The sequence below is a fragment of the Urocitellus parryii genome, chromosome 10 (assembly GCF_045843805.1).
Source record: "Urocitellus parryii isolate mUroPar1 chromosome 10, mUroPar1.hap1, whole genome shotgun sequence".
Classification (NCBI taxonomy): Eukaryota; Metazoa; Chordata; class Mammalia; order Rodentia; family Sciuridae; genus Urocitellus; species Urocitellus parryii.
The window spans coordinates 18783908-18794069 of NC_135540.1; the positions used below are offsets into that span (position 1 = coordinate 18783908).

Sequence of the window (10162 nt, forward strand, 5' to 3'; positions counted from 1 at the left end):
ACTGAGCTGTATTCCCAGCCATTTTTATTTTTGAGACAAGATCTCACTAAGTTGCTGAGACTGGCCATTAACTTGTAATCCTCCTATTTTAGCCTCCCCAATTGTTGGAACTACAGGGATGTACCCACCATGCCGCACCACCATTATTATCATTCTTCTTTTCCTCCTCTTCCTCCTCCTCCTCCTCCTCCTCTTCTTCTTCCTTTTTTTGACTTTTATAACTATTATCTATCTTCAACAATTATCAATATGCAGCAATCTTTTTTCAATAAAATCCACAATCCTAATCCCACATTATTCTGAAGTAAATCTATGACATCATTTTATCTTTGAATATTTCAGTGTACATCTACAAAAGATAAGGACTCTAAAACATAATCACATATACCTCAAACACTTTTCATATTTTTCATATCATCAAATATCCCATCAGGGTTCACTTTTTCCGTTTTATTTTTTAAATGTTATTAAACTGAAATCCAAACAAGATCTATATATTGATTGGGTAATATATTACTTAAGTCTCTTTTCATCTATACTAAAAAATCTCTCCTCCTATTTCCCTTTCTTTCAAAATATCTTTTGAAAATTTATCTCTTGCTTATCCTGGAGTTTATCAGAGTTCGGATTCTGTGATAGCATGTTTGGCATCATGTTTCTTTTTTTTTTTTCCCATCATCAATATTTATTGAGCATTTACAGTGTACTAGGCACAATAGAACATACAGAAAACATTGTCCCTGCTCTTGAGGAGCTTACATTCTAAAAGGGGGAAAAAAATACAACTCTTTTAAAATGGAATTTTTGTTTGGTGTTTTCTGTAAAGTACTGAGGAAATATTCTGCAGGGTGAGCTTTGGGTATAACTTAGCCCCATCATTATTTAAAGAGAGGAAGAGGAAAGATTTTAAAGGCAGACAATGACAGACCATTCAGGATTGGTAGGGTTTACAGGGAGATAAACACAATCTCATCAACTAAGGAGAGATGTGCTGCAGTAAAGAGGATGTGGGAAATAGTTGGTGGGATGCAAGCAAAGGAAGCAGGGTGGGTATCTTAGACATTGAGTGGAGCCAGAAAGATCATGCGGCCTTTTCCCAAGTACACGGCCACCAAATAGGAATGGTTGGTGACAAGACAGAAGGCTAAAAAAGAAAGGTAATCTTGTGCACCTGACAAAGGATCAAAATTGAAGGCAAGCCATAGAATATCAAGAAATTCTTAAAATCCAAAATGATTTGGAAGCACAAAACTTTCAGTTAATGCTACCCAATGTCATGATGGGTCAAGAACATTGTGGCTTCCTAAGTTAGAAAATGCCATGTACCAAAATTCTGAATGGAACACAATACTTTTTTCCAATCAATCTCACCCTCCCCCAGAAAACAATTTTTTTTTCATTTTTTTGGGGGGAGAGGGAAGAAGGGGAACATGGGACACGGTTGAGAATGGTAGTTATATTAGTAGTATTCTTGTTATTATAAATTTTGCATTTAAACTTGGTAAAAGCCCATTAGCTGCCAAGAGGGAATAAGGAATACATTTCCAAGAATGTACAATTTACTTTAGAGAAGTTTCAAAACCAAAAGACTATAATTTACATGAAAAGCTGTAGAGAAAGTAGTTGAAAAGTCCATTCATAAAACTTTTATTCCACTTACATGAACTTAATACATGGGTTCTTAACAATTATGCTTGAATTGTTCATGAAAATTTCATAAGACATTAAACAAAGCTAGCCATCATCTCAAGTTATTTCCCTGTTATCTATTTTTACAGCACATGCATGTTAGGCAAGTATCAAAAAAAAAAAAAATCACAAAAGCAAAAAAAAAAAAACCAAAAAAAAAAAAAAAACAAAACCAAAAAAACCCTAAAAAAGTTAAATACAAGGGGTTTGTTTTGTTTACTGCTGTGCTTGATATACATGAAGTAATGGATATCAAGCAATTCATTTTTTACTGCATCTTTACTTTTACATTTGTTCTTAGGTTGCCTAAAATATTTAAATACAAATAAAATGTGTAGCAAAAATAATGAAAGCAAACAGCAGGTAACTTTACAAATAATGGAATGTGAACCGTTTTTGCCCTTATCCAGAGTAAATTGGGTCACAACTTTGTCTAAAGGAGCACTTGTGCAGCTGTAGTCAAAGTTGTGCACACTGAGATTGACTATTCCACAGAAATACATGATTCACACATGTAGGATCCATGGGATATCTGTTTCTACTACAGCCTTGTAAGTGCTCCAATCCTTAAAGTACCCACAATAACTACACCTGTGACTGGAACCAATGATCCCTTTTATTCCCCACCAGGACAAACCAATATGTAGGCAGTTTTCTTTGCTTAGACATGGAAGCAGTTTTAACACTGGCCCTTGTGAAGCCACAATGTACCTAAAGTACTATGCCAAACATTTATAACTCGTATAAAAATTCCACATCCCCATATTGGCCACCTCAAGATGAAAACAGATAACTCCCTAAATGTTAACTGGCTCTACTCCCCTAATATTAAACATAAAAACCACATGGGAAATATAGAAATTCAAATAGAAGTAACATAAACCTGTCATAAATCGTAAACAAAAAACTATTTGTGGGACAGCATGGATGACAAATGGTCTACTGTGTAAATTTTAGAATGAGGCAGACAAAAGTTGGAAGGCCGGTTAATTTTCCCCTCCTTCTCCTGCTTCAGCTTCGTCTCCTTGGGTATCTGATGTCCACAATGTCAAGTTGTCTCTCAGTAATTGCATTATTAGCGTGCTGTCTTTGTATGATTCTTCACTTAATGTATCAAGTTCAGCAATGGCTTCATCAAAAGCTGTCTTTGCAAGAGAGCAGGCTTTCTCTGGGGAGTTCAGAATCTCATAATAGAACACAGAGAAGTTAAGGGCCAGACCCAATCTGATAGGATGTGTTGGCTGCATTTCCTTTTTGCTGATTTCAAAAGCTTCTTGGTATGCTTGTTGTGACTGATCCACAATCCCTTTCTTATCATCACCAGCAGCAACCTCAGCCAAGTAACGGTAATAGTCTCCTTTCATTTTCAAATAGAAGACTTTGCTCTCTGCTTGTGAAGCATTGGGGATCAAGAATTTTTCCAAAAGAGACATTACATCATTGCAGATATCTCTTAGCTCAGTCTCAATTTTCTCTCTGTACTCTCGAGCCATCTGCTGCTTTTTCTCAGCACCTTCCGTCTTTTGCTCAATACTTGAGACGACCCTCCAAGATGACCTACGGGCTCCTACACCATTTTTATAAGCAACTGAAAGAAGATTCCTCTCCTCATTAGACAATTCAGCTCCTTGCTCAGTTACAGACTTCATGCAGGCTGCCATGTCATCATATCGCTCAGCCTGCTCGGCCAGTTTGGCCTTCTGCACCAGCTCATTTTTATCCATGACTGGATGTTCTGGCGATATGCTGGCCCGGCCAGAGCTCGGCCCGCTCTCGGCCAGGCCCTCCCCCCGCCCAGGTCCCCGGGGTCCCCAGCCCCTCCCCGCCGCCCGGCATCATGTTTCTTGACTTCTTATATTCTTCATTGATTAATTGACCAATTGATCTAGAAGCTCCATCAGAGACAGATTTTCTTGTATTTATTTTCTACATTATTTAATGGGTTGAATTGTGCACTTCTGACAGGAGATACATAAAGTGGTGATCTCTTTTTGTGATTTTTAACACCATGGATGAATCACTAATTCATTAGTTACAAATGGTGATAATTTACCTTCCTTTCTTCTTTAGCAGAAATACTTCTGTATCTTTCAAACTTCACGAACTCTAAGGTGAATATTTTATAGATAAAGCAGGAAAAATGTTTGGTTCTTTCCTTTCCATAGTTTTCCAAAAAGAATTTTTAAAAGAGAATCAATAAGCTTTTTAAAAATATATTACTATGGATTAATGAATGCAAACATAATATTAATATCATAGATACTCAACTTTTGCCATCTTTAAACACAAGGAGGTTATTCAAGTTGACTCCCGAATCCTTGAGACATGACCCTGATAGTCTTTATTGCCTTTTTTTCATCTCAAGTTTGACAAGATGTTATAGGATCCTCTAGAACATATCCTGCTCCATCCCTAGAAGAAGCTAATTCTTCAAATTATCCTTGTTCTTTTTAGTGAGAACTAGTAAAGACTGCATTCTGAGTACAACTACATTTGCCTTATTTCTATTGATTCTGGGCCCACTTCTAAATCAGAAGTTGGCAGATAGATGATAAATTTTTAAAAATAAAATCCATCATAAATTCATACTGATACTTCCAATTCAAATTCAGAACAGGATTTTTATGTAAACCTTACCACTCATAAATCTGTTTGTTTTCTTTTAAAGATCATGAAAATCTCCATTATTAAAGATATAATTACTCATTTATTATAGGCTTTTCCTACAATAGACACAAAATATTCCACCCCAAATAATATGATTACAATGTGGTTACCAAAAGTTTACAATATTTTGTGGTTCCTTTTGCTCTTAGGGTATATTCAACTAGGGATGTACAAATTACTTTGTTAAACATCACTTGTAATATTTTCCTTTTGTGCAGTTATAAACAAAGTGTTATATAGAAAAATTCATTCATTTCATTTTTCATTTTAGTAATTATTTTTTATTTCATTTTGTTTTATAATTATGTAAAATATATACAGGAGTCCAAAGCCAAAAATATAAGAAATTTCCAAAGAAATCAAGCTTTACTAAGCTCTTCTTCCCCTTTGTGTACTCTATTATGAATAGTTCTTTCAGTACTTAAAAATTTAAATATATACATATGTGTATTATATATTCCCAGTCCATGCATTCTGAGATAAAAGAAAGCTTACTTTAAATACTAACACTTTTTTCCTACCATGCTTTTTAAAATTAACAATCTATTCTGAAGAAGATTCCTTTTTGTTCTTTTTCTTTTTTTGTGAGAGAGTATCCATTGTACCAATTTATTTTATTCAGTCAGTCCCCTAGGGTTAGACACTTGAATTAGTCCAAAGTCCTTGTGCATTTATAGATGCAAATTTTTTTTGACCCATGCATTTTTTGGGATAGTCTTCCAAGTAAGATTACCAAATTCAAGGGTAAATGAATGCCATATTATTATATTGCCAAAATGGTATAAACTCCATATGGGTTATACCATTTTTCATTTCATTCCCTTAAACAATGTATGCGAATGCCTGTTTCTCCACAATCTCATCCAAAGGATGTTGTCAAATGTTATTTGCATCTGAGATATGAGAGACACATTTAAGTATAATTTTCATTTGTATTTGTCTTACTATGAGTGATGGTAAGCATATTTTCATATGACTAAGGGCCATCTACATTTCTGCATAAATTGTTCTAGCCTATTTTTATTTTTTTTCCTAGCTTATTTTTAAATGGAGTTGTTGCCTTTTTATAAGTCTATTTTCAGAAGCTCTTGTTGTATTTGGACACCCCTTTTTCTGTGACTAACCTGCAAATGTTTTTTCTCAATTTGTCATCTATCTTGTGACTTTTTCTTTTTCCCCCAATTATTTTATACATACTCAAAATTTTCCATTTTTCCCTTAACGTATCTGTACTTTGAGTCCTATTTCGCAAGATTTCCTCACTTCTAGATTAAGAGAAATTCACCCATATTTTTATTGTATGATTTTATTTTTCCCATTTAAGTTTCTGATCCATCTGGAATGTATTCAAGAATGGATCTAATTTTATTTTGTTTTCTCACATGGCTATCAATTACTCACTTATTAACAGCCCATCATTTGGTCAATGATTTGAGAAGCTTTAGCTCATGTACTATATACCTACATAATTGAGTCTATTTCTAGATTTTCTATTCTGCTCCATTCTGTTCTGTGTGTCTTTTCATGTCCCAATACAAAAATTTTTCCAAATTATAATTTTAAGTCATATGACTTATAATTTTTTCCAAAATAACTTTTAGAGTATCTGTTTTAATGTCTAGTAGAGCTAGCCCTCCTCCCTCTCCACTGTTCTTTTTTTTTTTTAGAATTTCCTTGGTATCCATGTTTTGTTTTTCCAATTGAATTGCATATTCAAGACGGGTCTAACTCCAAGGGGAAAAAAAAGAAACTGATGGCATTTGTATTGTTATTGTACTAAATTTAAAAGAAAAAAACGTGGGGAAGAATTGATTTTTATGATATTGCAAATTGACATTTTTAAACCATCAAGCCAAATCATGCCATCCCTCTGTTCAAACCCTCCAAGGGAAGAATTGACTTTTATGATATTGCAAATTGACATTTTTAAGCCATCAAGCCAAATCATGCCAACCCTCTGTTCAAACCCTCCAACAACTATCACTTGAGGTATAAACTGAAGTGTTTTCAACAGTCTGCACTATTTGACTTCAGTTCTTAAGAGCCCACCCCCTCCACCGCTGGTTGCTAACTCCATGGTAGAGAAAAGCTGTTCACCTCATGGCAGCCAGGAAAGACAGGAGGTTGAGGGGAGGGTTAGGCACAAGATGACAACCCGATGACCTACTACTTCCACCTCCTACAGTTACCACCACTTTCTAATAATTTCAGCAAACCATGAATGCATCCATGGATTAGCCCACTGATGACATTAGAGAGCTCTCATGATCTAATCACTACACAAACCCCCTGCAATGGGAGCCAAGCCTTCAACACATGAGCCCTTTGGGGACATTCCAGATACAAACCATAATGGAAAATAAGTCCAAATTTCACCTCAATTGTAGGTGGTCCATTGAGAAAAACTGAGTGGTTTTTTTTTTTTTTTTTTTTTTTTTTTGGATAAGAGCAAGAATATAGCCCACAGCGGGGAAATTTTGGTTTCTACTACAGAGTGAATGTGTGCCCACCACTGCCACCCCAAAATTCATATGCTGAATCCCTAACCCTTAATGTGACTATATAAAGTCTTAAGATGGTAATTAAGATTAATGAGTTAATAAGGGTGGGGCGGATTCCAATAGGACTGGTATTCTTATAATACATAGAGAGCCTTCTCTCTCCTTGCACACACATTAAAAAGGTCAGGTGAGGACACAGGAAAGCGTCTACCTGCAAGCCAGAAAAAGGCCTCTACCAACTTCATGTCGAACTTCCAGCTTCTAAAACTGGGGAAAAAAGATAAATTTCTGTTGTTTAAATCACCCAGTCTGTGGTATTTTGTTATGACAACACAAAGGTTGTTTCTATCTAGATTATTTTTTACTAAGAATCTGTTGCAGCACTTCCTCATTATAATACATGCAAACAGTTGAAATCTTTACAGAACTCCAATTTTTATATATGTAGTCCCTACTTTCTGTTTTTGAGCTTAATATCTAGGAATAAAAACTCACATTTCTGAACACCATGACTTATTCATACCTTATTTTTCACTTATCTGTAATTAGATAAGAGCAAGAATTCATATAAAATCAGGACATTGTGTATGAATTGTTGAGAGCCACAGCCAAGTCGGGATGGCGCCTGGCATTTTGCCAGAAGGAGTGATTGAGAAGTAACACCAGGGAGTCATTAAGATGATGATAATTAGGTTAAGCTGTGTATAATTATTAAGATAATGACTGATTGCTGTAATTGGATGGTGCTAAATTGAAACAAGCTGTGTATTCAGTTGTGTATATAAACCTCTGCTGTCTGGCAATAAGGCGGCTCCTGCTACCTTGGTGCCCGCTACTTTTGAGTTCCCGTGGAGTTCCCATTGAGTTCTCTCGGAGTTCCCGTTGGTTCTCGCACAGTTTCTGTGGAGTTCTGGAGAGTTCCCATTGGGTTCGGACAATAAAGTAGTTCCTGTTTGAACCTACAAGTGGCTCATGACCTGGCGGTTATTTTGTGCCCAGCAATGAATAGTCATGATTCCATTTACCTTTTGAATCATGCTGAAAGCTCCAATATCATAGTTTCTAAATGTTAAGGATTTGAGGTTTGTTTTGATGGTGAATATAAAATAGGATACTATGGAGTTACCTAATTGCATACAGATAAATTATTAGAGTTGGATATTTGGAGGGTTGTTTTTATCTTTTTACTTTGGCCTAGATCCACCCAAAGTTGCAAATATAATATAGAGATACTCTGTATCCTTAAGATCCATACAAGTTGTTATATCTATAGTTTCATGTTATAGGTACACCAGTTTGTTTAACATTTACTTATGGACAACTATTTTGGTTTCCAGTTTTTTATTACAAATAAAGCTGCTGTGAACATTTGAGATGTGTACCTACAAGTAGAATTGCTGGATCATATGGTAACTTTGTTTAAAGTAAACTTTTGATGAACCATTCAACTATTTTTTACAGGAGTGTCACCATTTTACATTTTTTTCACATCCTTGCCAACATTTGCTTTTTTTCATTGTTTTTGTTTTTCAGTAAAGATCATTCCAACATATGGAATACCACTGTGGTTTTGATTTGTGTCTCCCTAATAAGTGAGATGTTAAGCATTTTTTCACTTTGAGTACTCTATGTCTTCTATGGAGTGTCTACTCAAGTGTTTAGCCCATTTTTAAATTGGGTGTTTTGTTTTGGGTATAGGAGTTCTTTATATATTTTGTATGATCCCTTAACAGATACATGCTTTCTAAATATTTTTTCCTATTCTATGGGTTGTTCTTCCACACTCTTAGTAGTGTGCTTTGATACACAAGTCTTTTACTCTGTTGACTTTTGAGAGTACTTTATTCTTGATACAAATCCTTTGTCAAATATATGGTATATAAGTATTTCTTCCTAGTCAGTCAGTTGTCTTTTCATACTATCAACAAAGTCTTTCTTTTCTTCTTTCTTTCTTCCTTCCTTCCTTCCTTCCTTTCTTTCTTCTTTCTTTCTTCTTTTCTTCTAGTAGTTGCATTAAGCCCATATTTCAATGTGGGTAGAATTAATATCAGTACCATGTTGAGTTTTTCAATCCATGAACATGATCCTTTATTTAGATCTTTTGTGATTTCTTACATTAGTATTTTATTGCTTTCAATAAGAATCCTGTACATATTTTGTTAGATTTACATCTAAGTAGTCTTGATGTTGTGTAATTACCAGTGGTATTATATTTTTAATTTTGGTTTCCATGTGTTCATTGCTAGTATATAAAAGTAAAATTAATTTTTTATCTATTATCATGTAGTAGACACAGGAGCAAATTTATGTTGGGAGTTACAGTCAATGATTGCCATTTGGATTTTACTCCAAATGGGATGAGAAGCACCAGTAAATAGTGAAATTAGCTTGGTGTTCATTATAAATCTTTTTTTTTAAATCCCACCATATTAAATGATTGGTGTTATATTTCTTTCCAGTTTTTTTTTTCTTTACAACTTAAAAGATATATGTGAACATAAACTGAAAGTTTAAAAATTAGGAGTATTTGCAATTATTTCATATAATGGTTTGCTGATCACAGTTCTCTTTATACAATGCTTTCACTTTTGATTCTACAAGGTGACATAAATTTCTACGGGACAGTTAACATCATAATAAAGCTGTTGCAACTGGCTGATTCTAACCACTGCTTTTGGAAATGCCTCTACTCATCATAAACACAAACGTACTCTTTTGGTATGATGAAAATAGTAGAGATTCTGGAGACAAATGTATGTATTTAATCTCTCATGGCTTCAATTATATTTCTACACAATACAGACACTAACACCTATTTCCAAAAGTCTGTTTTAAGAACTCAGGATAAAGTATATAGAGGATCTTTAATAAATGATAATTCTCTCATCACTTAGCTCCCATTCTCAGATCTATTTATAAACACCATTTAATTAGCAATTTGGGCCTTAGGCTAAATCCCTATACAAAATCTTAAAACCCATAGTAATAGCACTTCCTAATCTGATGATAACTGGCATGAGTCTCTGAAACAAAACCCTTCCACAGACTTCTTACAATATTTAAAAATGTTGAACAGGATCAAAATAGTGTTGTATGACTTTTGGCTATGCTATAGAGTTGTCCATTTCAAACTGAAATTCTATAACCATAGAATGAAATAAATATATGTGGCAAAATATGTATAAAGAAATGCAAAAGTAAACATGCTTTTAATTCTATGATAATAAAACCTACCATTTTATTTCATGCATATATCACTCAATAGTATTTTAAAAATAGAGTCTCAGTCACATTTGGAAGTCTGA

The 10162-nt window shown here is 34.4% G+C and overlaps 1 pseudogene; it reads right to left on the bottom strand.

Moving 5' to 3' along the window:
- Nucleotides 1-676: 676 nt before the first annotated feature.
- Nucleotides 677-3420, bottom strand: LOC144257211 (14-3-3 protein zeta/delta pseudogene; annotated as a pseudogene).
- Nucleotides 3421-10162: the final 6742 nt, after the last annotated feature.